The 27,946-nt window shown below is 46.4% G+C and overlaps 1 long non-coding RNA gene across 1 annotated transcript in view; it reads right to left on the bottom strand.

Moving 5' to 3' along the window:
* Positions 1 to 4,706: 4,706 nt before the first annotated feature.
* The window catches only part of LOC130360848 (uncharacterized), an 89,297-nt gene continuing 66,057 nt past the window's right edge, over positions 4,707 to 27,946 (bottom strand). The window contains exon 4 of the long non-coding RNA XR_008890830.1: positions 4,707 to 4,838. This is a non-coding gene — a long non-coding RNA (uncharacterized LOC130360848). The remainder of the gene's footprint in view (positions 4,839 to 27,946) is intronic.

The raw sequence follows: 27,946 nt of genomic DNA, 5'->3' as shown, positions 1-27,946 counted from the left end.
ATGTGGATCACTGCATGCAGAAATGTCCAAACTATAAGAATATATTGTTAATTAAACTGCACGATCAATGGCGTCTGCACAATAAAATTCCAAAGTCCAAAATAGCGTATTTTTGGTCACTTTTTATATCATGAAAAAATGAATAAAAGCAATAAAAAATGTGATCAATATAAAAATGGTACTGCTAAAAACTTCAGATCACGGCGCAAAAAATTAGCCCTCATACCGCCCCCTACGCGGAAAAATAAAAAAGTTATAGGTGTCAAAATATGACAATTTTAAACGTATTCATTTTCGTGCATGTAGTTAGGATTTTTTTCCCGACGTAACAAAAAATCAAACCTATATAAGTAGGGTATCATTTTAATTGTATGGACCTACAGAATAAAGAAAAAGTATAATTTTTACTGAAATGTACACGCAATTTACATAGTCATCTTCTGTGACACCACGTCCCAGTGATGTTGAGTCACCGGTCAAGTGATCACTCTGCTCTGTAGCTGGAGCACATAAGCCGACGAACTATACAGCTCTCATGTTGTAATGACATGAGAGCTGTGCTTGCTTACAGCACTCTACTAATCTAGTAGTCGCATGCTCTCCAGCTACATAGCAAAGCGCTCATGTGACCGGTGACTCCACGTCACTGGGATGTGAAGTTGCAGAAGATGATTATGCTAAATTTGGGCGAGAAGAAGGAGATGGACAGAGGCAGGGCGGCCTGTCAGCGGGGCCCCACCTCCTACACGCAAATTATGGGAATACAGCAAGAGACCTTCTGGAGACCTTCTGGAGACCATATTCCATATCCCAAGAGTCACAAAGTGACCCCTCTTTGGACTCCTGGTCACCCACGCTATAACCAAGTGTATTGGGTTTAGTGTGGGTGATCAGGGTGACAGTTTTCCATTAAGTCCTGGACTTCAAGAGTGTTAATTTACACCCTGCATCCATAACAGGTTAACAGTAGTGACAATAGTGACCCCCTAATTCCTAAAAAATAGATCAGTGCTTTCCTTCTGTTTTTCACCCTCTTTATAAACATTAGGCTGGGTTCACATCATCTTTTTACCAATACGGGACCGCATACGGCTGGAGGGAGCTAAAACCTTGTGCTCCCATATCCCTGCCATATGCCGCCCATATGTAATTCATTTAAATGAGCCGACCGGAGTGAAACGCTGTTTTCCACCGGACCTCAAACCGTGGTCGGCTCATTGAAATGAATTGCATACGGGGGGCATACGGTGGGGATACGGGAGCGCAAGGTTTTTAGCCCCCCCCCCAGCCGTATACGGTCCCGCATTAGTAAAAACGTAATGTGAACCCAGTCTTACTTACGTGAACCCTTTCCCAATATAAACTAATTTTCCTAGATATCAGAGCAAAAGAGCATTTATGGTGGCTATAAAGAGAGAAAACCTGGCTGTCCTGACTATACTGTTGCTGGAGTGCACTTCAGATTAGCTCCAAATTTGCTTGGACTGTATTACTGTATGCACACAGGTAGGTAGGGGTTAACAGTTCTATGGTTTTCTACACTTTAGTGTACACATCAGTGACAGTACTTACTCTCTGTCATTTTGCTCCTGGTCCCATCCCTGATAACAGGGCCAGGTGGGGGAGGGTCTCAGCTTCCCCTGCAGTCTTCCTCTGCACAGTGCACTTGCCATATTGTAGAGCCAGTGATCTGCTGTGAGAGCTGGGAGCCTGTGCAGGGGGAGTCCCAAGAAACAGAGGAGACATCCTGCAGACCTGCCTGACACCAACCATGTGTGTGGACAGCATCAGGTGGACGGGCCTTAAAATGTTTAACTTAGTATGTAATTTGACAGAGGCTGCAGTACCCCAATGCCTGGCTCAGATGACTTCACCTCCCATCTGTAAGTGCAGGAGCCACATCTGCCACTTATAGTCCCAACTAAGCCTGCCTACATACTCACTTATTAAGTTGGGACTGCGGGAAAAAAATCAGTCTTCCAACATGATTAAATATGCACCCCATAAAGCACTGACACCCTGAGCTCATCTTATTCACTATTTAACAAAGCAGAGGTTGATAAAACTCTCATTAGGAAACCACATTTGCCAGAAGATGGCAATCATTGCTCTGTTGCACAGAACCCTACAATCTTAGTAAGTATTTGACTACGTGTAATTATGTAAAAGATAATTACACGTGTCCAAATAGTTTAGCCAAAAAATGCATTTTCTCGAGATTCCAATTCAACACAATATCCCAACAAAATCATAAAATGCTACTAGAACACTTTCTGGTTGCGCCGTCATTTTACAGTAAAATGAGTGATGTCATTACGCAGGACAACTGGATGCGCAAAAAACAAGCCCTCATACTAGTCTGTGGATAAAAATATAAAAGAGTTTAGATTTTTAGAAGGTGAGGAAGAAAAAACAAACGTAAAAATAAAATTGTCCTTAAAGGGGTACTCCCGTGGAAAACATTTTTTTTTAAATCAACTGGTTCCAGATTTGTAAATGACTTCTATTAAACAATCTTTAACCTTCCAGTACTTTTTAGCATCTGTATGCTACAGAGGAAATTCTTTTCTTTTTAAATTTCTTTTTTGTCTTGTCCACAGTGCTCTCTGTCCATGTCAGGAACTGTTCAGAGCAGCATAGGTTTGTTATGGGGATTTTCTCCTGCTCTGGACAGTTCCTGATACAGTGGTCCCTCAACATACGATGGAAATTCTTTCCAAATGAACCATCGTTAGTTGAAACCATTGTATGTTGAGGGATCTATGCAATGAAAAGGATAGGAAGTTATACTCACCTGTTCCCACCGCTCTGGACCGTCACCGTTGCCCTGGATGTCGCCCTCCCTTGCTGTCGCCATGTCCCCGGGGTGTCCCCGCCGCTCCGGACCATCTCTGCTGCCTGGGATCGTTGTTCATAAAGATGCTCGTATTGGATGACAGGACGGCGTGCGCGGTGACGTGATGACGACGAAGGAGACCGACGGCGATGCAGGGGATCCTGAAGAGGACAGTCTGGATCACCGGGGACAGGTGAGTGACCATCACCGGACCACACGGGGCACCTTAAACGGCTATCTGACGGCAGCTGAAGCAGTCTGCGCTACTGGATAGCTGTTTATGCGCTGGCTCCGACATACAAAAGCATCGTATTTTGATGTTGCCTTCAACATGTGATGGCCTCTGAGAGGCCATCGTATGTTGAAATGATCGTATGTCGGCGCCATCGTAGGTCGGGGGATCACTGTACAGGCATCAGGTGTCAGCAGAGAGCACTGTTAATTGTTTAGTTGTATTCTTCACTTTATCTATTTACATCTAGATGGATACATTTCTTTTTTCTGTTTCTATTTTCTAAATGAATGTTTGCTTTACTCTACATATTTGCTTTACAGCAGCCCCATGAACATAAAAAAGAATAGACTTGAGGGGACTTCTATTGGAGAGTTTTCTAGGCATGCTCTGTGACCTGTGCAGAGGTCAGGTTATAGAACATGTTAATACTATATGGATATAACCATATCTGATATCTACATTGCACAGATCCTGAATATGACAGCGTTTTTTGTGCTAACCTTTAAAATGCCTCACATAGAGAGTTTTGTGTTGCTTTTGTGCACTTTCTTAAACACCAAATCTTGTTGGATAACATTTTCCCAGGTTGTACAATGCCATGGCTTATTCACATTATAGGTAAAAAACCTGCTGCCACTCCCTAAAAGGGATAATTTTTAACCACCTTGAAAAAAAAGTTATTGCTTCTTCCGATACTTCCATGTGTGTATAAAGACTTGCAAGTATCTTCCTTCAAAAAGGCATAATTTTTGACCTTTTTTTAATTTAAAAACATAAACAATGCACTGGTACAGTGTGTTTTTAAACAACCTTATAGTTATCACCAGATACCATCCCTTTACCCATAGTTATACATATTCCATAACCTTGTAATCAACGTAAAGATTCATAGACATGAATGGAGGGCGCGTGGCAGCTGTAGTTGCCAGTCATCCAGAATGGAGAGGAGTTCGCTCCGTGCACTGGGTGACTGGGGTGCCGCAGCATAGATCACGGGACCGGGTCCGATCGGGACCCCCCACAATCTCTGCTGTGGCACCCCAGTCATCCGGTGCATGGAGCAAACTCCACTCCATGGCCGGATGAACGGTGATTACAACTGCCACGCCCCCTCCATTCATGTCTTTGGGAGGAGGCGTGATGGCTACTGAGCAGCCATCATGCCTCCTCCCATAGACATAAATGGAGGGGACGTGGTGTGACGTGATGAACACGGAAGCTCCAAGCTTCTGTGTTCTGGACACTGCCACTGCCAGCCCAGAGACCTTTGGATAGAGGATACGTTTTCCAGCAGAGTACCCCTTTAAACCACCAATAAAACAGAAAGAAAAGCCTTCTTTGCCAGGAGGTCTTCTGTTTCTCTTGGAACACTCATAAACACACACACACACACACACACACACATATATATATATATATATATATATATATATATATATACCTTAACCTAGAAAAAGCTCTGCGAACTTCAACAATCCTTACATGCTGGGATCATTGTGCATCAAGCTGTCTGTTGTAAGGGACCCGATAAACATTGAATGTCAAATATTTTCTAGGTCTATTTTAAATATTTGCCATCAGTGTGTGACTAAATCATTTTAATATTATAAAAAATGCAATATGTAAATCTATGGTAAACAATGTAAGATTTATTTCCATATGAACAATAATTGGACTGTCACAGATCATCTGCTACTCATAACATCTTGCCTTTAACATGTTGCTATTTTTCCCAAGGTTTCCATCACCAAGAATATTGTCAATCTACTGGGAAGGAAGAAAAAAAATCTTATTGGCATAGAGCTGACACTGTTATTACTATTTAAGTGATAAATGGAGCTCAAATATCACTTAGCATGTACCTGGTGATTTTTCCTTCAAAGCAATGCTATTTAATGTAACTTACTTTACTGCTCCCTGCTGTAAAATAAAATCAACTTAAACTATGAACAGGACATTTAAAATAAATTCCAAGTTCCGGCAAAAAACGCATATTTTTGCACCAAAACATAAGGTGTTTGTATTAAAATCTGCATTGGAAGCTTCAGTGCTGGGCAGATTTTCATTACCTTATATTCTGTGTAAGCTGAGGAATATGAAAAGGAAGGTTCTGATATTGTCTCTGTGCAATGAAATCATTTATGTCTAGGGGAACCGTTACTATGCCATTTATGAGCCTGACTCTGGGTGACTGCCAACAGAGAATTTTACTTTCAGGATATTACCTGCAATGGAATACTATAAGCAAAGTAATGAAGAAAAGAAAGAATACTTTGTAAGTAAAACTACTACATAAGTAAAACTCTGACACATTGTTACATGATGTAGCTTATGAAAGCCTTAGTATTAAAATAAAAACAAATGAGTAAATTTGTGGCAAATAAAGTGTATCGGCTGTTCAGATACCAATAGCATAGGACAAATAATATTCATAATGTTACAGCAACATAAAACCTTGAGGACTAGGACAGAAGGAACAGTACAACCCTGGCCTCCATTATTGTTGAGTTCTGAAATGGTTAAGATTGCTGCAACAGCAGGATCCTACAGCCTTCTAAATATTCAAGTGCTGAATCTATTACATTTTCAATAATAATAATAATACATATATTATTATTACTACTATTATTATTGTCATTATTATTATTATACAAATGTGAGTGACAAGTTCTGTAAGCTCTGCAGAATATATTGCTCCCACTCCACTAAACTTTATTCACTCTGAAAAAGCAGCTAAATTCTGGCTTGTGTTTAAAAGAAAGACCATAGGATCAGTTTACACGGTGTCCAAGTCTATGGAGGGGGGGGGGGGAGAGGTGATGGGGGATGGAAGGGCAAAATTAATTCAGAGAGGAAAGGCAGAGAGACATAAACACGGCAACATCTTCTACACAGTACTAGGGCATACGGTTCAGTTCATGGCTCTCACACTTTGTGTTCTGATAAAAACAAGTATTTTATGAACTTTAAAAAAAAAAATCATAAGGTACAAAACAAGTATGGAGGGTACATTGCAGACGCCCAGGAGGTGTGAACAGAGTTACAGCAGTTTTATGCAAATGCGCTTTATCGTATTCCATCTGTTGATGCGCGTGCCAATTACATTTGATTTCTCAAGTCTCTACCTATATGATTGAGCAACGTCTATATTATATACTCTGCCCGTATGGTCCTGGATTTAGGCTGAACATTATGCAATGGATCTCACTCCAGTGCTCTATTCACAGCTTAGACCAGTGATGGTGAACCTGTGACACACGTGTTAGCACTGACACGCGTAGCCATTTTCGATGACACGCGGCTGCATGTCGAGAAGGATGTTTCATCCTCAGCTCCTGCATGGCCAAGTGCAGCAGCCGAGGATGAAACATTTGCTGTAGTGTAGTGTAGACACTCTGTGCCGGAGGTCTGTAGGCCAAAACCACAGAACTCCAGCACAGATCGTCTTGTTCTGGTTAAGCTGTTAGGGGATCTCTGGGGGCCCTGTGATTGCCATTACCAGCAACCACATAACCATGGTAACCATTATCCAATCTACTGTTCTGGAGTGCCGTGGATTTCTAATTGACCATCATTACTGAGATAAGTAAGGGGGAGTCTGGGAGAGGCAAGGGCCTGTGCTATGGGTACCGTTATTAGAAATTGTGGCAGCCATCTTAATTTACATAAAGTATGCCATCTGGCTGCACAGTGCAGACTCCATTTCACCACTATTTCTGTTGGGCATCCTTATTAACCCCTATTTCTGCTTACTAACCCTGCCCTTTCCTAAAAGACAGTTACATGCGCCATCTTGTGATTAGTTAGGCTAGTTAACCCCTAATTGCCTGCAGGGCTAACAAGCTATCTATAATTCTATCTTTTGTCTCTGATGGAGAACCCAAAATATAAAAAACTAAGGTTAAGTAAAGGCAATTGGTATTAGCAGTTGCCGACCATTTCAAGAGACATGGACCGAGATGTATGGCATTATAGAAAAAAATGGCAGATCATTTTGCGTTCTATGTACTGAAACGGTAATAAGCAGAACGTGGAATATAAATAGACATTTTGAAACTAATCATACCCATCTCTTGGAAAAAAGTGAGGATGAAAGGAAGGAATACATTTCCAAGCAGCTACACCTTTATAAGAGCCAATCTAATTCCATCCTTAAATTTATAAAAGGGTCTACAAATTTAACATCTGCAAGTTTGAGCATTGCTCACTCCATAGCTCAGCATGGAAAAGCGCTCAGTGAGGGAGAATTTATTAAATAAACTCTCCTAAGATGTGCACCAGTTCTATTTCACGATATTCAGTATAAAGATGCAATTATTTAGAGAATATCTAAGTTACCATTCAGTAGAAATATCATAAAATGCCAAATAATGAGTCTGAACACAAACGTACATCAATTAAAGAGAGACATAAGGAATTGTAAATATTTTTCGATCTCTCTTGATGAAACTACTGATGTCACATCACATGCTCAGTTGTCCATTGATCAATATTCTGATTGTCTCACAATGAGAGTAGAGTTGATGAAGTTAGCATCAGTGCCAACAAGTACACCAGGAAGTAAAATATGTAAGGTTGTTCTACAAACATTCCGTGACCTAAGCATTGATATCTCTAAAGTTGTGTCAATGACGACAGATGGGGCACCAAACATTGTGGGGAAAAAAGTCGGATTTGTCAAATTGTTTACGGAAGCTATTGGACATCCGATTGTGCCTTTTCATTGTATTATCAATAAGGAGGCTTTATGTGCCAAGGCAGGATTCACCGACTTAAACGACTTAATGTCAGTTGTTACAAAAATTGTAAATTTAATAGCTGCTCGCCCCCTTCACAAGTGAGAATTTTCTGCCCTTTTACTGGAGGTTGATTCCTCCTACAGGGGACTGCTGATGTACAATAAGTAAGATGGCTGAGCCACGGCAAAGTTCTTGAGCGCCTTGTGGAGCGCTTTGAAGAAATTAAGGTATTTCTTGACGATAAGGATCTGGAAAATTTTCCTCAGCTCAATGATGATAAGTGGGTCAACACCCTGATGTTTTTTAATGATCTCTCTGTTCATATAAATGCACTGAACTTAAAGTTACAAGGTTTTGGCAAAAGTATTGACGTTATGTTTGGATACATATAAGCTTTTGAAAGTAAAGTTAAAATTTTCAAGTGAGATGTAGAAATTGAAACTTAGAAGTATTTTCCTCGAGTAACAGAGTATTTTGAGAAGGCCAGTGCAGCTGTACGAAATGAAATGGAACTCTTGCACATGAAGTACCAGCATGTTTTAGACTTATTACTTGAACAGTTTAGTGATAGATTTAGTCAATTTAGAAGCCTAGGACAGACTATGAAAATAATTAGGTATCCTGATGTAGTAGTCTACAGTAGTTTGGAATTAAATGGTTTCCAATGAATGCAAATTGATGATTTGGAGATGCACCTTGCAGAATTTCAATACAGCATCTGGGCTCAGGTGTTTGTCGACTTGAGGTCAAAGCTTGAGAATCTGGAAAGGTGCCGCTTGGAGAATCAAGAGGAGTGCAACTACGAACAGGAAATTTGGAGTGCCTGGAATCGACTACCAGACACTTTTAGCACCATGAAAAATATAGCAATGGCTTTACTCACAATTTTTCTCTCTACGTACTTTTGTGAGACCTTATTCTCAGCGTTAAATAATATCAAAACCAACAAAAGAAACAGATTGACAGACAAAGTTAGTATCGCTTGCTTGGGCCTGAAGTGTACAAAATACCAACCTTCAAATGAAGATTTAGCCAATAAATTTAGCAACAAAAAAGTCACTATTAGGCAGGTTAGTTAAAGAATTCCCCCTCTTCCTCGCTTATCTTAGTTCACCCCTAATACCTTTAACCCCTTAACTATATTTACGTCCTTGGCCGGCTCCCGCGATATAACGCGGGGTCACACGGTGACCCCACATCATATCGGGCCGGTCCCAGAATGTATCTGAAGCCGGGACCCGGAGCTAATAGTGCGCAGCAGCGATTGCGGTGCCATGCGCTATTAACCCTTTAGACGCGGCGTTCAAAGTTGAGCGCCGCATCTAAAACGAAAGTGAAAGCTGCTTAGCGGGGCTGATCGGGACCACCGCAGTGAAAATGCGGTGTCCCGATCAGCTGGGACACGAGCAGAGTTCCTCTTAACTGCCTCCAGCGTGTCTCCTCGGCGATTGATTGCTCCAAGCCTGAGATGCAGGCTTGAGCAATCGACCGCCGATAACGCTGATCATTGCAAAGCTATGGCTTTGCAGTGAACAGTGCTGGCAATCAGTGTGTGCAGGGTCCCTATGGGAGCTATAACACTGCAAAAAAATATGTAAAAAAAAAGGGAATAAATGTGATTTAACCCTTTCCTTAATAAAAGTTCAAATCACTCCCATTTTCCCATAATAAAAAAAACACCATGTACATAAAAATAAATATAAACATATGTGGTATCGTCGCATGCATAAATGTCCGAACTATAAAAATATATCATTAATTAAACCGCACGGTCAATGGCGTACACGCAAAAAAATTCAAAAGTCCAAAATAATGTCTTTTTGGTCGCTTTTTATATCATGAAAAAATGAATAAAAAGCGATCAAAAAGTCCGATCAATACAAAAATTGTACTGCTAAAAACATCAGATCACGGCACAAAAAATGAGCCCTCATACCACCCCATACGTAGAAAAATAAAAAAGTTATAGGGGTCAGAAAATGACAATTTTAATTGTATAAATTTCCATGCATGTAGTTATGATTTTTTCCAGAAGTACGACAAAATCAAACCGATATAAGTAGGGTATCATTTTAATCGTATGAACCTACAGAATAAAGAGAAGGTGTCATTTTTACCGAAAAATGTACTGCGTAGAAACGGAAGCCCAAAAAATTACAAAATGGCATTTTGTCTTCAATTTTGTCGCACAATGATTTTTTTCCCGTTTCGCTGTAGATTTTTGGGTAACATGACTGATGTCACTGCAAAGTAGAATTGGTGGCGCAAAAAATAATCCATTATATGGATTTTAGGTGCAAAATTGAAAGGGTTATGATTTTTAAAAGGTGAGGAGGAAAAAACGAAAGTGCAAAAACCGAAAAATATAGTGTCTTTTACCTGTGTGTGATGATTTTTTCACATTTCTTATGTGATTTTCACCCCAATTTATATTTTTAACAGCATACAAAACGACCGTTGTCTCAGATTTTTCCCAGGTTGCAATGCGGCCCAGACCTGACTCACTAGTCAGCTGATGACAGGTAGCCTGTCTGCTTCAATGGGTGGAGCAATCGCTTGGTGGGAGAGAGATCAATCTTCAACTAATTGTCAGGATCCGGACTGCAATGCGGAGAGGACACAGGTGGTGGATCCTCTGTGTAAGTGAGGTGATGGCGTGGGCCATACCAGGGGAACGGAATCTAAGGGGTTACTGGTTTTCACCAGAGCCCGCCGCAAAGCGGGAAGGACTTGCAGCGGCAGGTAACCCGCCAGGTCGTTCCACCCGATAGCGACTCAACCTCACTGACAGCTGAGTCAGGCGCGGTACACAGGGACAAGGCAAGAGCAAGGTCGGACGTAGCAGGAGGTCTTCGCAGGCAGCAATGGTACGTAGTCAGGGGCAACGGCAAGGGTCTGGATACACAGGCTATGGAACACACAGAAACGCTTTCTCAGGGCACAAGGCAACAAGATCCGGCAAGGACAGGAAGGGGAAGTGGTTTTTTATATGTATTGAAGGTGCAGGTACTGATTGGGCCAGGAACCAATTAATGGTGCACTTGCCCTTTAATGGTGCGCATGCCCTAGAGAGCGGGGCCGCGCGTGCCGGGACAGAACAGCAGGAGGACAGAGCAGGTGAGGTGATTGGGATGCGACCCGCGGGCGGGCGCATCACCCTACGCGGTTCGCATCCCCGCAGGTGATAACAGTGCAGCGCTCTCGGTCAGCGGGTCTGACCGGGGCGCTGCACACAGAAGAACGCCGCGAGCGCTCCGGGAAGGAGCAGGGACCCGGAGCACTCGGCATAACAGTATCCCCCCCTTTGGTTTACTCTTGTCCATTGGATTGGGGGTGATAGGAGGACGAGAAATTTAATTTGATCTTTAATTGATTACAGAGAGCTCTCCAAAATTTTGAAACAAATTGAACACCTCTATCCGAGACGATATGCGTGGGAAGCCCGTGAAGACGAAAAATCTGCAGAAAAAATTGCTTCGCCAACTGTGGCGCAGAAGGAAGGCCTGGAAGCGGAATAAAGTGAGCCATTTTGGAAAAACGATCAACGACCACCCAGATGACAGTGTTGCCGTGGGATTTAGGAAGATCCGTGATGAAGTCCATGGCTATGTGGGACCAAGGCTGTTCAGGCACCGGCAGCGGATGGAGAAGACTTGAAGGCTTTTGACGAGGGGTCTTGTCACGTGCACATACAGTACAGGCTTGTACGAAATCGGTCACATCCTTTTCCAACGAGGACCACCAATAGTGTCTGGCAATCAATTGTAAGGTATTTTTGATTTCAGCGTGACCAGCCAGAAGGGAGGAATGGCCCCATTTGAGGATCCGGAGGCGAAGATGGGGAGGAATATAAGTCTTTCCTGGAGGGACAGGTACCAGAGAAGCAGGAGCAGAAGAGATCAGGCACTCAGGGGGAATGATGTGCTGAGGAAGGGTCTCAGCTTCAGAGGCATCGTTGGTACGAGATAGAGCATCGGCTCTGACATTCTTGATTGCGGGACGAAAATGGATCAGAAAGTTTAAACGGGCAAAAAACAACGACCACCTAGCCTGGCAAGGATTTAGCCGCTGGGCGGATTGGAGATAAGACAAATTTTTGTGATCAGTATAAATGGTGATGGGGTGTAGGGATCCTTCCAAAAGATGTCTCCACTCCTCAAGGGCCAACTTAATTGCCAACAGTTCACGGTCTCCGATAGAATAATTTTTTTCTGGAGGTGAAAAGGTTTTGGAGAAAAATCCGCAGGTGACATTTTTCCCTTTAGCGGATTTTTGTAGGAGAACAGCTCCGGCTCCAACAGAGGAGGTGTCAACCTTCGAAGAAGAAGGGCTTCTGAGGATCAGGTCTGGACAAGACTGGAGCAGAGGAGAAGGCGACTTTGAGGTGGTTGAAGGCTTCCTCCGCCTGTGGCGGCCAGGATTTCGGATTAGATTTTTCTTAGTCAGTGCTACAATACGAGAAACAATGGTGGAGAAGTGGGGAATGAATTGACAGTAGTAATTTGCAAATCCGAGAAATCTTTGGATTGCTCGCAGGCCAGTGGGGCGAGGCCAATCCATTACTGCAGAAAGTTTATCAGGGTCCATTTGAAGGACTTGTCCGGACACAATGTAACCCAAGAAGGGAAGACTGCTGCGTTCAAATAGACACTTCTCGATTTTGGCATAAAGTTGATTTTGGCGTAGTCGCTGGAGCACTTGACGAACATGAAGGCGATGTTCCTCTAGGTTGGAGGAAAAAACGAGGATGTCGTCAAGATAGACTACCACACAAGAGTACAGCATATCCCAAAAAATGTCATTAACAAAGTCCTGAAAGACTGCTGGGGCGTTGCATAGACCAAAAGGCATAACTAGGTATTCAAAATGACCATCTCTGGTATTGATGGCGCTCTTCAATTCATCACCTGCACGAATACGGATGAGGTTATAAGCACCCCTTAGGTCTAGTTTGGTGAAAATATTGGCACCTTGCAGTCGGTCGAAGAGTTCTGAGATGAGGGGCAGACGATAGCGATTTTTTGCAGTAATTTTATTGAGGCCGCGGTAATCAATACAGGGGCAGAGAGATCCATCTTTTTTAGCGACAAAGAAAAATCCAGCTCAAGCTGGGGAAGATGATTACCGGATAAAACCTCTTTTGAGGTTTTCTTGAATATACTCTGACATAGCTTGGGTTTCCGGGGCAGATAGTGGGTAAATCCTACCACGGGGCGGTGTGGTACAAGAGAGCAGGTCGATAGGACAGTCATAGGGTCTATGTGGTGGTAAGACCTCTGCCTGCTTTTTACAGAAAACATCCGAAAAGTCCTGATAGGCCTTGGGAAGACCAGGCAAATGAGTAGCCATGGAGACTTGGCAGGAAGAAACTGGGTGAAGACATCGATTGTGGCAAGAAGACCCCCAGCTCTTAAAGTCCCCGGTGACCCAGTCGAGGCTAAGCAAATAACGTTGGAGCCAGGGCAAGCCCAGAAGAATTTCAGAAGTGCAGTTGGGTAGCACAAAAAATTCAATATGTTCATGATGGTGAACTCCAACAGACATGAGTAGCGGTTGAGTGCGGTAACGCACGGTGCAGACCAGTCTCTCTCCATTGACGGATGAAATGAAGAGAGGCTTGACGAGACGGGTAACTGGAATGTTGAATCTGTTTACTAGAGAGGCTTCAATGAAACTTCCTGCTGAACCCGAGTCCAAGAAGGCCACAACGGAGAAGGAAGTAGCATTAGCGGGTATAGCAATCCGCACAGGTAAAGTCAATCGTGGAGAGGTAGAATTCACTCCTAGCAACGACTCTCCTACATCGACTAGGTGAGTGGGTGTGTTTCTCAGATGCGGAGGACGAATAGGACAGTTTTTTAGGAAATGCTCGGTGCTAGCACAGTATAGACACAGGTTTTCATTCCTACGGCGAGTCCTCTCTTGTTGGGTCAGGCGAGACCGATCCACTTGCATAGCCTCCTCGGCAGGAGGCACAGGAACAGATTGCAAAGGACATTGGAAGAGAGGAGCCTGGGAGGAAAACCGGCTGGTATGAACAAGATCCTTTTCCTGACGAAGCTCCTGGCGTCTTTCCGAGAAACGCATGTCGATGCGGGTGGCCAAATTGATGAGTTCAGACAAGTTAGGAGGAATTTCTCGTGCGGCCAGGACATCTTTGATGTGACTGGATAAGCCTTTCTTGAAGGTCGCGCAGAGGGCCTCATTATTCCAGGATAGCTCAGAGGCGAGGGTGCGGAACTGGGTGGCGTATTCGCCCACAGAAGAACTCCCTTGGACAAGATTCAGCAAAGCAGTCTCGGCTGAGGAAGCCTGGGCTGGCTCCTCAAAGACATTACGTACTTCTGAGAAGAAGGACTGGATTGTAGCTGTGGCAGGATCGTTGCGGTCCCAAAGCGGTGTGGCCCATGACAAGGCCTTTCCAGACAGGAGGCTGACCACGAACTCCACCTTAGACCGTTCTGTAGGAAATTGGTCTGACATCATCTCCAGGTGTAGGGAACACTGGGACAGGAATCCACGGCACTGTTTAGAGTCCCCATCAAACTTGTCATGTAGCGACAGGCGGAATCTGGGAGCAGCCACTCGCTTTGGAGGAGATGCAGGAGCTAGCACCAAATAGATGAGGACTCAGGCTAGTAGATGGAATGACACTTTATTTGCTATCCAGGCACATGGATAGCAAATAAAGTCTCATTCCATCTACTAGCCTGAGTCCTCAGCTATTTGGTGCTGTATCCACTTTGGACTTTTGCATGCCTTTCCGGGTTGGCATTCCTGGATGATTACTTGCACACGCTGATTGGATCAGTGCTGTCTCTCCTCTTTACCTACTGGAGATGCAGGAGCTGGCGGAGGAGATGGTTGCTGCTGTTGCGGCAGAAGCTGTTGTAGCATAGCGGACAACTGAGTCAACTGCTGTCTACTGCTGGGCGACCACGGAGGTTAGGTCAGCGACACTGGGCAGCGTGACCTCAGCGGGATCCATGACCGGATCTACTGTCAGGGTCCGGACTGGAATGCGGAGAGGACACAGAGAAATGCTTTCTCAGGGCACAAGGCAACAAGACTCGGCAAGGACAGGAAGGGGTAGTGGGTTTTTATATGTATTGAAGGTGTAGGTACTGATTGGGCCAGGCACCAATTAATGGTGCACTGGCCCTTTAAATTTCAGAGAGCCGGCGCGCGCGCGCCCTAGAGAGCGGGGCCGCGCGTGCCGGGACAGAACAGCAGGAGGACGGAGCAGGTGAGGTGATTGGGATGCGACCCACGGCTGGGCGCGTCCCGCTACGCGGATCACATCCCCGCCGGTGATAATAGTGCAGCGCTCCCGGTCAGCAGGTCTGACTGGGGCGCTGCACACAGAAGAACGCCGAGAGCGCTCCGGGGAGTAACACTATTGCTACAGCTGTAGGCACCCTGATTGAAAACCACAGGTCTTTTGAATGGATGCAGCTCATTTATGTTTCAATGGATGGGTTGGCTGATGTGTGGGAGGGAAGAAAATGGAATTATGGGATTTGTAGGCAAAGAAGAAAGCTCAAAAAGGAAATACCAGTTCACAAAAAGCTAGCCACAGTGTTGTGGTAATCTCACAACATAGCCATTTAGCCTAAAGACAAGCGCAGATCTTTCCTAAGCATGTCCATTACTGTCTGACAGGTACGTACTAAAATCACCTTATGATTGATAACCCCTTTAAGACCAACAAAATAAACCGAGTGATGAACAAAGAAGTCACTAAGCAGAGGGACGTGGCAAGGTGCCGTGGAAGATGGCTGCTCGGTTTTAGAGCTCCGGCATCACGAGGCCCTCTGCCACCCTAATTACACCTTGACCGCCAGCAGCTTTATGGGGAGAACCTCCTGAAGATCCTCTGGGAGACCCCCCGCCACCCACAACCAGTCCCCAGTACCGTGCGGCATCCAGAGGTTCCTCTGGCCTCCTACAGCTCCTGGGCCCGTCGGCCTGCCTGCCATTGCTGGACCCGCCTCGGGGACTCCTAGAGTACTCAGGGTGACTCCTGCCACTGTGTCACCACCGGCGCACCCTCCGCTGACCCATGGAGCTCCTCACATCTGCACTCCCAGTTTCCCAGCTTCCCGCGAATCCGGTGCGCCGGCACTGCAGCTGCCTGCGCACTCAGCAGGCCCGGCGGAAGCGATGTGGACTCCGGAGCCGACACAGTCATTCAAGCAGCCACAGATACAGGACGGAGTCCTCCCAGCTTCCCAGCCCCTAGATCCTGCTACAGCTCCACCTGCAGTGCAAGCTCCTCTCTCCTGTCCCCTGCCTCCTGCATCACAGTGCCCTCTCTATAAAGGGCCCACAGAGGCCCTGCAGTACACCTGGGCCACCATAGTGAGGGGTGCTTACTCCTCACCCCCCCCCCCCCCACCTTGGTACTGCCTGCTACCTCTCCAAACCAGGATCCCCAGGCCTCTCCCTTGAGCCATCCACCTTCTGCATTGGATTGGGCTTCATCTTCGGACAGTCTCCCTGACATGGAACTGGTGTGTTTGGGAATCCCAGCTCCCACACCTACGCCCTTTGATATGTATCAGCTCTTGTCACCCATTCCTACTTTCGCTCTTTCATTTTTGAAGTCAAAGATGCATGCCGTGCTGAAATTTCCTCTCTTTGCCAAGACTTGCAGCATGCCTTAGACAGGTTTGAGGGTCTGGAAGGTGCCCACGATTCTACCAGGGCATATATCGCTCAGCTCCAGTCCACCATTGCCTCACAATCTGAGTTCCTATGTGACATGCATGACCATATGGAGGATTTGGATAATAGGGGGCGCTGGAATGATATCCGTGTGCGGGGCCTCCCTGTTGTTATTGATTTACACTTATTGAACTGTTGTGGTTACTGTATCCTATGACCTTATTGGCGGTCATCTATACCTGTTGTCTTTGGCATGGCCCCGTGGGGTGAGCCTTTCTGGGCTGATCCCGTTTTCTTGTCGTTCGTTGCTCATCTCACCACAGAGGCCTTCCCAAACTAACTGGTACTTTGGTGGTGCTTATGCACCTAGATTTTGCTGCTGTTTTGTGCCTCATCTTTGACCCAGTGGTCAATGATTTATTCCATGATTTGATGTTTTTTTGTTCTTCTTCTTATATGTCTGTTTTCATTGTTATGTCTTTTATGGTTTGTCTTGTCTTTCCCTTTCCTTATGTGTCCTACCCTTCCTCCCTCTTTTCCTCCCTTCTCTTCTAGGCTTCCAGAGGCGGTTAAGTTTCCCCTTGTCTTCTATCTCCCGCGATGATGCTTTTTTGCATTTTCTTTTTCAGCTTCCTCCTCCCCTTTTTCCTTGACCATGGCTAAGTGTGTTTCCCTGAATGTTAAGGGCCTCAACTCCCCCCCTAAGAGGGGCCTCCTGCAATGGGAGTTGGTCTCTGTGACGGACTGACTCCGCCAAAAGTGACTTCTCCTTCCGGATGACAAGCCCCAGCATATCACAGGCAATATCCCCAGGCAGAACTAGAGATTATTGCATCCTTGTACTCAAGGAACAAGGCAACACCAGTCTTCAGGTATAAAATCAGAACTCTTTATTGTGGAACAAGTGTCTCCTTTTATAGGAAGGACATCACAGGGGGAAGGGTCAGTAAAGACAATACAGGTGGCAGTGAGTCTGGGAGATAATCCAATGAAGGCAATACAGGTGACAGGTAGTCTGGGAGATAATCCAATAAAGGTAATACAGGTGACAGGTAGTCTGGGAGATAAGCCAATAAAGGTAATACAGGTGACAGGTAGTCTGGGAGATAATCCAACAAAGGTGATTAGCTCTCCCTATACAGTGCCTTGAGTGCAAAAGGTGTATTGTGCACAGTAAGTGGACCATGTGCAGAAAGTGTATGAAAACAGTAAATAAAAGTATTTTAACTCTGAGCTTTATGTCACTGGACAACATCAACTGAAGGGTACAAATAGTGATGTCCTAAAGTCCAAGTAGGTAGGGTGACTGTAGGATCCGTCACAGTTTCGCAGAGGGCCAATATAGTTTTTCTTCAGGAAGCACACTCTAACCACTCTGGCTCTTTCCAATTTATACACCCTCTTTACCTGCTTGCTTTTTCGGCCACTTCTGGTAGGAAGATGGCCGGAGTGGCAATCTTGATCTACCGGTCCTGACCCATCCAGGTCTCCTCCTCCTATATTGACCCCCAGGGACCGTACGTGATAGTGGAGGGCTCCCTTGGCGGCGAATCTCTGCTTCTATGCAACGTCTATGCACCCAGTACGTCCCAGATCATTTTTTTTTTACTTTGGGTTGCTCGCTAAGTTAAGTAAATACCCCCCATCGGCTTTGCTTTTTGGCAGTGATTTTAACCTTATTTTTTCTCCCTCCATGGACCGCCATTCAGCCCTTGGCAGCCCTACTCCTCCTGCCCAACTGAGGCTTTTTCTGTCGCTTGATACGCTCCTCCTCCTTGTATGACCTATGGAGGATTAATCACCCTACTGACAAATCGTTCTCGTTTTACTCCCACCCACATAAACTACCTACCCGTATATACTACTTTTTTGGCAACTTACCTATGGTTTGCATGCTTTCCTCTGCTTCTCTCGACCCTATCTCTTGGTCCAATCATAGTCCAGTCCTCCTGTCTTTTTCCATTTTCTCCTCCTCTCCCAGACGCTGCCACTGGCGTCTTAATGATTCTTTACTCAAATCCTTGCCCTCCCGGGAGTCAATCAAGGCCTCTATATTCGAATATTTTATTCTCAACCAGAGTTCTGTCTCTTCTCAAGCGGTTCTTTGGGAGGCCCATAAATCTGTAAATAGGGGGCACTGTATTGCTCTGGGCTCCCGCTTGAAATGAGATGCCTTGGCTCAAACCCGGGAGTTGTAAACGCAAATTCGTACGCTTGAGGCCGCTTTGTTTTCTATTCCTTCCCTGTCGGTACTGATGCGTCTGGTCGTGGCACGTGCACAAATGGGTGATATTGCACTCTGTAAAGTGGAGCCATGCTTTGCTATGCTAAACAACGGTTTTACGAGAAGGGTAAAAAAGCCCACTCGATGCTAGCTAAACGTTTGAGAGACCGTGCTGCAGCCCAGATGCCCTCGGCCCTGAAAGACCCCTCTGGCACTCTTCACTATCGCCCTGACGCTATATATCGTCTCTTTAGGGACTACTACTCTAAGCTTTATTCCCTTCCCTCACAATTCCCTTCTGACCCTGGGGAGCTCTGCTGGACTCCTTTCTTTTGTAATGCCACCTGCCATCTCTCTCGGTGTTTGAATGGGCTATCTTAAATGCTCCGATCACGCTTGAGGAAATTGTAGAAGTTCTTAAATCCTTGCCTTCCGGATGCTCCCCTGGCCCAGATGATTTTTCCTATTTACATTACAAGACCTTCTTTGCTCTTCTTCTCCCTCACCTTGCTCCTCTGTTTAATTCCTTAGTGAAGGAGAGGGGATCCCGCAGTCCTTTCTGCACTCCCTACTTACCCTTATTCCCAAACCGGGTAAGGAGCCGCATGATTGCTCCAGTTATAGGCCCATCGCCCTGCTCAATACCGATCTGAAGCTGTTCTCTAAGATTCTAGCAGCCTGTCTCGGTTGTCTCCTCCCCACCCTCATCCATAAAGACTGGGTTGGCTTCATACCTTGCCGTCAGGGGGATGATAACATGAGGCGGGTGATTGATTTGATTCATCTGGTTAATAGACGATCTGAGCAGGCTGTTGTACTTAGTCTGGACGCTGAAAAGGCCTTTGATAGGCTGGGTTGGTCTTTCCTTTTTGACACCCTTCGGAAATTTGGGATTATGGGTAATTTTCTTACTGCTCTGCGGGGTCTCTACTCTTCCCCTACGGCCTCTCTCAAGCTTCCTCATGCCTCTTCCCCACCTTTTCCTATGTCCAATGGAACCAGGCAGGGGTGTCCGTTATCTCCCCTGATTTTTACTTCATGTATTGAACCCCTTGCTGCCATGATCTGGGGGAGTGCGGACATCTCTGGAATTTCTCTCCATGACAGAGAATTTAAAATCTGCCTCTTTGCTGACGATGTTCTTCTCACCCTCACGAGACCTATGACTTATATCCCTAACCTCTATAGGGTTTTATGCTCTTATGGTGTTGTTTATGGCTATAAAATTAATCTCTCTAAAACTGAGGCCCTGCCCTTGAACCTCCCGCCTTCTCTTTCCACTCAACTACGTGCTACCTATTCTTTCCGGTGGTCCCCCACTGCTATTACCTATCTTGAAGAATCTGTAGAGAAAAGAAAAGAAAGGACCGACGGACGGCGCCTCGTGTATTTACCCTCAATAGATCGGGTGGTGGGTGGGGGGGCAACCCCACGGGGCTTATAGATGGGCGCTCACCTTGAGATCTATGCAAAAAAGTATATCACCCACGATATAATCTGGGTACTGTAGTGCGAGTCGCTGCTATGCCGATGGGTTGCAGGAGGAAACAAGTCGTCCTGGAAGTCAATATTAGAAGTAGAGCAGGAAAAAACCCTCAGGTATGGCGCTGCAGACTCTTGTAGACAGATGAGGCGGACTCCAAAGGTAATAGGAAAGTCCTCAGCAGGACATTTTATTAAAAAAACAATAAAATGGACAAGATTACGCGTTTCGGGAGGATCCCTCCCTTCCTCAGATCAGGATCCTGATCTGAGGAAGGGAGGGAGGGATCCTCCCGAAACGCGTAATCTTGTCCATTTTATTGTTTTTTTAATAAAATGTCCTGCTGAGGACTTTCCTATTACCTTTGGCATCCGCCTCATCTGTCTACAAGAGTCTGCAGTGCCATACCTGAGGGTTTTTTCCTGCTCTACTTCTAATATTACCTATCTTGGTGTCCACCTCACTCGAAGCTACTCCTCTCTCTACACTGCTAACTACTGTCCTCTGTTCCGACACCTTTGCTCACTCATGGAAAAGTGGCAGTCCCAATTTATCTCCTTTTTTGGGCGTATAGCGGCGGTTAAAAAGACCATACTCCCTAAATTGCTCTATTTTTTTCGATACACTGTCCGTTCGTGTACTATTGCCTGCCCTGCAAATATTCCAATCAGCCATTTTTCGTTTTATCTGGGATGGTAAGAGGCATAGTCTCCCAGTGTCGGTTATGTTGGCAGGTAGGCACATGGGGGGCCTGTCAGTACCAGATGTCACTAAATATTATTGGGCTGCTCACCTACGCCATCTAGTTGCCTGGACCGCATGCCATGCTTATAGCCATTGGATGGAACTTGAGAAGTTGTGGCTGGCACTGATCCACCCAAATACATTTCTCTGGAGTCCCTCCCCCCCCCCCTTATAGTTCCCCCTGGCCCTCTACCAGGACCCATGTCCTTCTCCAGGTATGTTTTGGGGTATTGCTCCAGGAAATACAGTTTTTTCCCCGTATCTCCCCACTGCAGTCTTTCCTTTACCATCCAGCTTTCCCTCCGAGTCCCCCCTCTAATATGGTTAGGGAGTGAGGTGGTAGGGGACTCTTTTGTTGGGCTGACATAGTGGTCCCCCTGTCCCGTACGCTACCATTCTTTGAGAACTTTCCTTTCTTCTCCCGACATGGTCTTCCCTCCTCCGAACAACTTCATTATCTTCAGCTCAGGCATTTTATGTCATCTGTACTGGGAACTCATGTGGTCTCCCTACCTACGGCCTTCGAGCGGTTGTGCAGCGCTGGGCCACAGATGAAGGATCTTCTCTCAGACATTTTTTCCATTATTAATGCTCCTCCTGACGGAAGTGCCCCATCTCATCATTACATGAGTCGTTGGGAGGAGGTCTTGAACACCACTATCACCCTGCCCCAATGGCGGATTATTTGGCAGCAGGCTTCTAAGGCCTCCATTTGTACAGCCTATAAAGAAACGCAATTTAAGATGTTAATGGGCTGGTACCATACCCCTGCACTGCTTAATAAATTGAACCCAAATATTCCCCCTCAATGTTGATGCTGTGGTGTGGGGTTAGGAACGGTCTTTCACATATTCTGGTCCTGCCCTTTGATTGTCCCTTATTGGGAGGTGGTGAGGGGATTGGTGGCTGATGTGCTAAGGATTTTGGTCCCCTTGGGTACCCTGGTTTTCTTGTTGTATCTATTGTTACGCCGAGCGCTCCGGGTCCCCGCTCCTCCCCGGAGCGCTCGCAACATCCTCGCTACTGCTGCGCCCCGGTCAGATCTACTGACCGGGTGCGCTGCGATACCGCCCCCAGCCGGGATGCGATTCGCGATGCGGGTGGCGCCCGCTCGCGATGCGCACCCCGGCTCCCGTACCTGACTCGCTCTCCGTCGGTCCTGTCCCGGCGCGCGCGGCCCCGCTCCCTAGGGCGCGCGCGCGCCGGGTCTCCGCGATTTAAAGGGCCACTGCGCCACTGATTGGCGCAGTTGGTCTAATTAGTGTGTTCACCTGTGCACTCCCTATGTATACCTCACTTCCCCTGCACTCCCTCGCCGGATCTTGTTGCCATTGTGCCAGTGAAAGCGTTTCCTAGTGTGTTCCTAGCCTGTGTTCCAGACCTCCTGCCGTTGCCCCTGACTACGATCCTTGCTGCCTGCCCCGACCTTCTGCTACGTCCGACCTTGCTCTTGTCTACTCCCTTGTACCGCGCCTATCTTCAGCAGTCAGAGAGGTTGAGCCGTTGCTAGTGGATACGACCTGGTTACTACCGCCGCTGCAAGACCATCCCGCTTTGCGGCGGGCTCTGGTGAATACCAGTAGTAACTTAGAACCGGTCCACTAGCACGGTCCACGCCAATCCCTCTCTGGCACAGAGGATCCACCTCCTGCCAGCCGAATCGTGACAGTAGATCCGGCCATGGATCCCGCTGAAGTTCCACTGCCAGTTGTCGCCGACCTCACCACGGTGGTCGCCCAGCAGTCGCAACAGATAGCGCAACAAGGCCACCAGCTGTCTCAACTGACCGTGATGCTACAGCAGCTACTACCACAGCTTCAGCAATCATCTCCTCCGCCAGCTCCTGCAGCTCCTCCGCAGCGAGTGGCCGCTTCCGGCCTACGACTATCCTTGCCGGATAAATTTGATGGGGACTCTAAGTTTTGCCGTGGCTTTCTTTCGCAATGTTCCCTGCACTTGGAGATGATGTCGGACCAGTTTCCTACTGAAAGGTCTAAGGTGGCTTTCGTAGTCAGCCTTCTGTCTGGGAAAGCTCTGTCATGGGCCACGCCGCTCTGGGACCGCAATGACCCCGTCACTGCCTCTGTACACTCCTTCTTCTCGGAAATTCGAAGTGTCTTTGAGGAACCTGCCCGAGCCTCTTCTGCTGAGACTGCCCTGCTGAACCTGGTCCAGGGTAATTCTTCCGTTGGCGAGTACGCCATCCAATTCCGTACTCTTGCTTCCGAATTATCCTGGAATAATGAGGCCCTCTGCGCGACCTTTAAAAAAGGCCTATCCAGCAACATTAAAGATGTTCTGGCCGCACGAGAAATTCCTGCTAACCTGCATGAACTCATTCATCTAGCCACTCGCATTGACATGCGTTTTTCCGAAAGGCGTCAGGAGCTCCGCCAGGATATGGACTTTGTAAAATATGTGTAGCTCACTTAGGATAAAAGAAATAATGTGCTTGAGGTTAAAGGTGTTGCCTTCACCCAAAAGGCCTAATGTAATATGTAGAAATTATAAATAAAAAATATTTATGTGAACCAGTCCTCAAAAGCACAGGGGAGAGAAAAAGGAAAAGACTAGTGGAGATGGGATCCAAGAAATGGTCTTTATTATATAAAAAGGATATATATGGCCAATCGCCTAGCAGGGCCCTTGCTAAAGGCGAATGGAATATACTGGGTAAAAAATAGATATAATAAAAAATACAGAATATAGTAGGATTAAAATGAGATAAATATGATGGGTAAGTAGCACCAAAGAAAATTCATTAATTAAATATCTGCTGCATATATCAGGAGAAAACGTTCTCAGTCCATATAATTCATAGGGATATTTCAATGAAAAAACCACAAGAAATGTCCAGAATGAAAAGTCACAATTAGTTTGGGTGTGTCCGGAGTAACGATATATGGTAGTGAGTGTAGCCACAATAGCTACAATAGGAAATTCATGGACAGGTAATGCAGACAATGTGGCAAACACTGTCAGCGATGAAGATGCCAAGTTTCGGTGCACAGCACCACTCACCCTCCTTTGGAGTCCTCAGGTCCGGGCTGGCACGGCTGAGTCCGGCACTCTGGATATCAATGCCCGCCTGGGTGGTATGCTGGGTGAATGGCTGAATCTCCGGGGGTCCGAGTGTCCTGGGCTGGCACGGGAGGCGTCCGGCCTTGGGGAGGATGATGTCCAGGAGTAACTCTGCCGACCGGGGCTGTGAGAGGATGCAGGTAACAGGTGGTGCGGATTGCACGTATGAATAAGGTGCTAACAGCGCGCGTGCAGCAGTGGTCCCGGAATCGTGGGCATCCAGCTGTTGCAATTGGAATATGGCAGATACAGTCTATTTGAAGTGATATACACTTATGGATAAGGTGCAGATAATGGGCTAGACGCGTTTCAAGGCCGCGGGCCTTTTCTTCAGTAGCTATAGGTCACACCTATAGCTACTGAAGAAAAGGCCCGCGGCCTTGAAACGCGTCTAGCCCATTATCTGCACCTTATCCATAAGTGTATATCACTTCAAATAGACTGTATCTGCCATATTCCAATTGCAACAGCTGGATGCCCACGATTCCGGGACCACTGCTGCACGCGCGCTGTTAGCACCTTATTCATACGTGCAATCCGCACCACCTGTTACCTGCATCCTCTCACAGCCCCGGTCGGCAGAGTTACTCCTGGACATCATCCTCCCCAAGGCCGGACGCCTCCCGTGCCAGCCCAGGACACTCGGACCCCCGGAGATTCAGCCATTCACCCAGCATACCACCCAGGCGGGCATTGATATCCAGAGTGCCGGACTCAGCCGTGCCAGCCCGGACCTGAGGACTCCAAAGGAGGGTGAGTGGTGCTGTGCACCGAAACTTGGCATCTTCATCGCTGACAGTGTTTGCCACATTGTCTGCATTACCTGTCCATGAATTTCCTATTGTAGCTATTGTGGCTACACTCACTACCATATATCGTTACTCCGGACACACCCAAACTAATTGTGACTTTTCATTCTGGACATTTCTTGTGGATTTTTCATTGAAATATCCCTATGAATTATATGGACTGAGAAGGTTTTCTCCTGATATATGCAGCAGATATTTAATTAATGAATTTTCTTTGGTGCTACTTACCCATCATATTTATCTCATTTTAATCCTACTATATTCTGTATTTTTTATTATATCTATTTTTTACCCAGTATATTCCATTCGCCTTTAGCAAGGGCCCTGCTAGGCGATTGGCCATATATATCCTTTTTATATAATAAAGACCATTTCTTGGATCCCATCTCCACTAGTCTTTTCCTTTTTCTCTCCCCTGTGCTTTTGAGGACTGGTTCACATAAATATTTTTTATTTATAATTTCTACATAGGATATGGACTTTGTTCGCACGAGGTGTTTTTTCTCCCCGGCTCCTCTCTCCTCTGGTCCTCTGCAATCCGTTCCTGTGCCTCCCGCCGTGGAGGCTATGCAAGTTGACCGGTCTCGCTTGACACCTCAAGAGAGGACACGACGCCGCATGGAGAATCTTTGCCTGTACTGTGCCGGTAGCGAACACTTCCTGAAGGATTGTCCTATCCGTCCTCCCCGTCTGGAAAGACGTACGCTGACTCCGCACAAAGGTGAGACAGTTCTTGATGTCAACTCTGCTTCTCCACGCCTTACTGTGCCTGTGCGGATATCTGCCTCTACCTTCTCCTTCTCTACTATGGCCTTCTTGGATTCCGGATCTGCAGGAAATTTTATTTTGGCCTCTCTCATCAACAGGTTCAACATCCCGGTGACCAGTCTCGCCAGACTCCTCTACATCAATTGTGTTAACAATGAAAGATTGGACTGTACCGTGCGTTACCGCACGGAGCCCCTCCTAATGTGCATCGGACCTCATCACGAAAAAATTGAGTTTTTGGTCCTCTCCAATTGCACTTCCGAAATTCTCCTTGGACTACCGTGGCTTCAACGCCATTCCCCAACCCTTGATTGGTCCACAGGAGAGATCAAGAGCTGGGGTACTTCTTGTTTCAAGGACTGTCTTAAACCGGTTCCCAGTACTCCCTGCCGTGACCCTGTGGGTCCCCCTGTAACCGGTCTCCCTAAGGCTTATATGGACTATGCTGACGTATTTTGCAAAAAACAAGCTGAGACTTTACCTCCTCACAGGCCTTATGACTGTCCTATTGACCTCCTCCCGGGCACTACTCCACCCCGGGGCAGAATTTATCCTCTGTCCGCCCCAGAGACTCTTGCTATGTCTGAATACATCCAGGAAAATTTAAAAAAGGGGTTTATCCGCAAATCCTCCTCTCCTGCCGGAGCTGGATTTTTCTTTGTGTCCAAAAAAGATGGCTCCCTACGTCCTTGCATTGATTACCGCGGACTTAATAAAATCACGGTAAAGAACCGCTACCCCCTACCTCTTATCTCAGAACTCTTTGATCGCCTTCAAGGTGCCCACATCTTTACCAAACTGGACTTAAGAGGTGCTTATAATCTCATCCGCATCAGGGAGGGGGACGAATGGAAAACTGCATTTAACACCAGAGATGGACACTTTGAGTATCTAGTCATGCCCTTTGGCCTGTGCAACGCCCCTGCCATCTTCCAAGACTTTGTTAATGAAATTTTTCGTGATCTCTTATATTCCTGTGTTGTTGTGTATCTGGACGATATTCTGATTTTTTCTGCCAACTTAGAAGAACATCGCCAGCATGTCCGCATGGTTCTTCAGAGACTTCGAGACAATCAACTTTATGCCAAAATGGAGAAATGTCTGTTTGAATGTCAATCTCTTCCTTTCCTAGGATACTTGGTCTCTGGCCAGGGACTACAAATGGACCCAGATAAACTCTCTGCCGTCTTAGATTGGCCACGCCCCTCCGGACTCCGTGCTATCCAACGTTTTTTGGGGTTCGCCAATTATTACAGACAATTTATTCCACATTTTTCCACTATTGTGGCTCCTATCGTGGCTTTAACCAAGAAGAATGCCAATCCTAAGTCCTGGTCTCTCCAAGCGGAAGACGCATTTAAATGGCTCAAGTCTGTCTTTTCTTCTGCTCCCGTGCTCTCCAGACCTGACCCATCTAAACCCTTCCTATTGGAGGTTGATGCCTCCTCAGTGGGAGCTGGAGCGGTCCTTCTACAAAAAAATTCTTCCGGGCATGCTGTTACTTGTGGTTTTTTTCTAGGACCTTCTCTCCGGCGGAGAGGAACTACTCCATCGGGGATCGAGAACTACTGGCCATTAAATTGGCACTTGAGGAATGGAGGCATCTGCTGGAGGGATCAAAATTTCCAGTTATCATTTACACCGATCACAAGAATCTCTCCTATCTCCAGTCTGCCCAACGGCTGAATCCTCGCCAGGCCAGGTGGTCGTTGTTCTTTGCCCGTTTTAACTTTGAAATTCATTTTCGCCCTGCCGACAAGAACATTAGGGCCGATGCTCTCTCTCGTTCCTCGGATGCCTCGGAAGTAGAGGTCTCTCCGCAACACATCATTCCTCCTGACTGTCTGATCTCCACTTCTCCAGTCTCCATCAGGCAAATTCCTCCAGGGAAGACCTTCGTCTCTCCACGCCAACGTCTCGGGATTCTCAAATGGGGTCACTCCTCCCACCTCGCAGGCCATGCGGGCATCAAAAAGTCCTTGCAACTCATCTCTCGTTTCTATTGGTGGCCGACTCTGGAGACGGATGTTGTTGATTTTGTGCGGGCCTGTACTGTCTGTGCCCGGGATAAGACTCCTCGCCAGAAGCCTGCTGGTCTCCTTCATCCTCTGCCTGTCCCCGAACAGCCTTGGTCTCTGATTGGTATGGACTTTATTACTGACCTACCCCCATCCCGTGGCAACACTGTTGTTTGGGTGGTCGTTGATCGATTTTCCAAGATGGCACATTTTATTCCTCTTCCTGGTCTTCCTTCAGCGCCTCAGTTGGCAAAACAATTTTTTGTACACATTTTTCGTCTTCACGGTTTGCCCACTCAGATCGTCTCGGATAGAGGCGTCCAATTCGTGTCAAAATTCTGG

The sequence above is a fragment of the Hyla sarda genome, chromosome 3 (assembly GCF_029499605.1).
Source record: "Hyla sarda isolate aHylSar1 chromosome 3, aHylSar1.hap1, whole genome shotgun sequence".
Taxonomy (NCBI): Eukaryota; Metazoa; Chordata; class Amphibia; order Anura; family Hylidae; genus Hyla; species Hyla sarda.
Note: the sequence above shows the minus strand (reverse complement) of the source record. Positions and strands in the feature narration are given on the sequence as shown.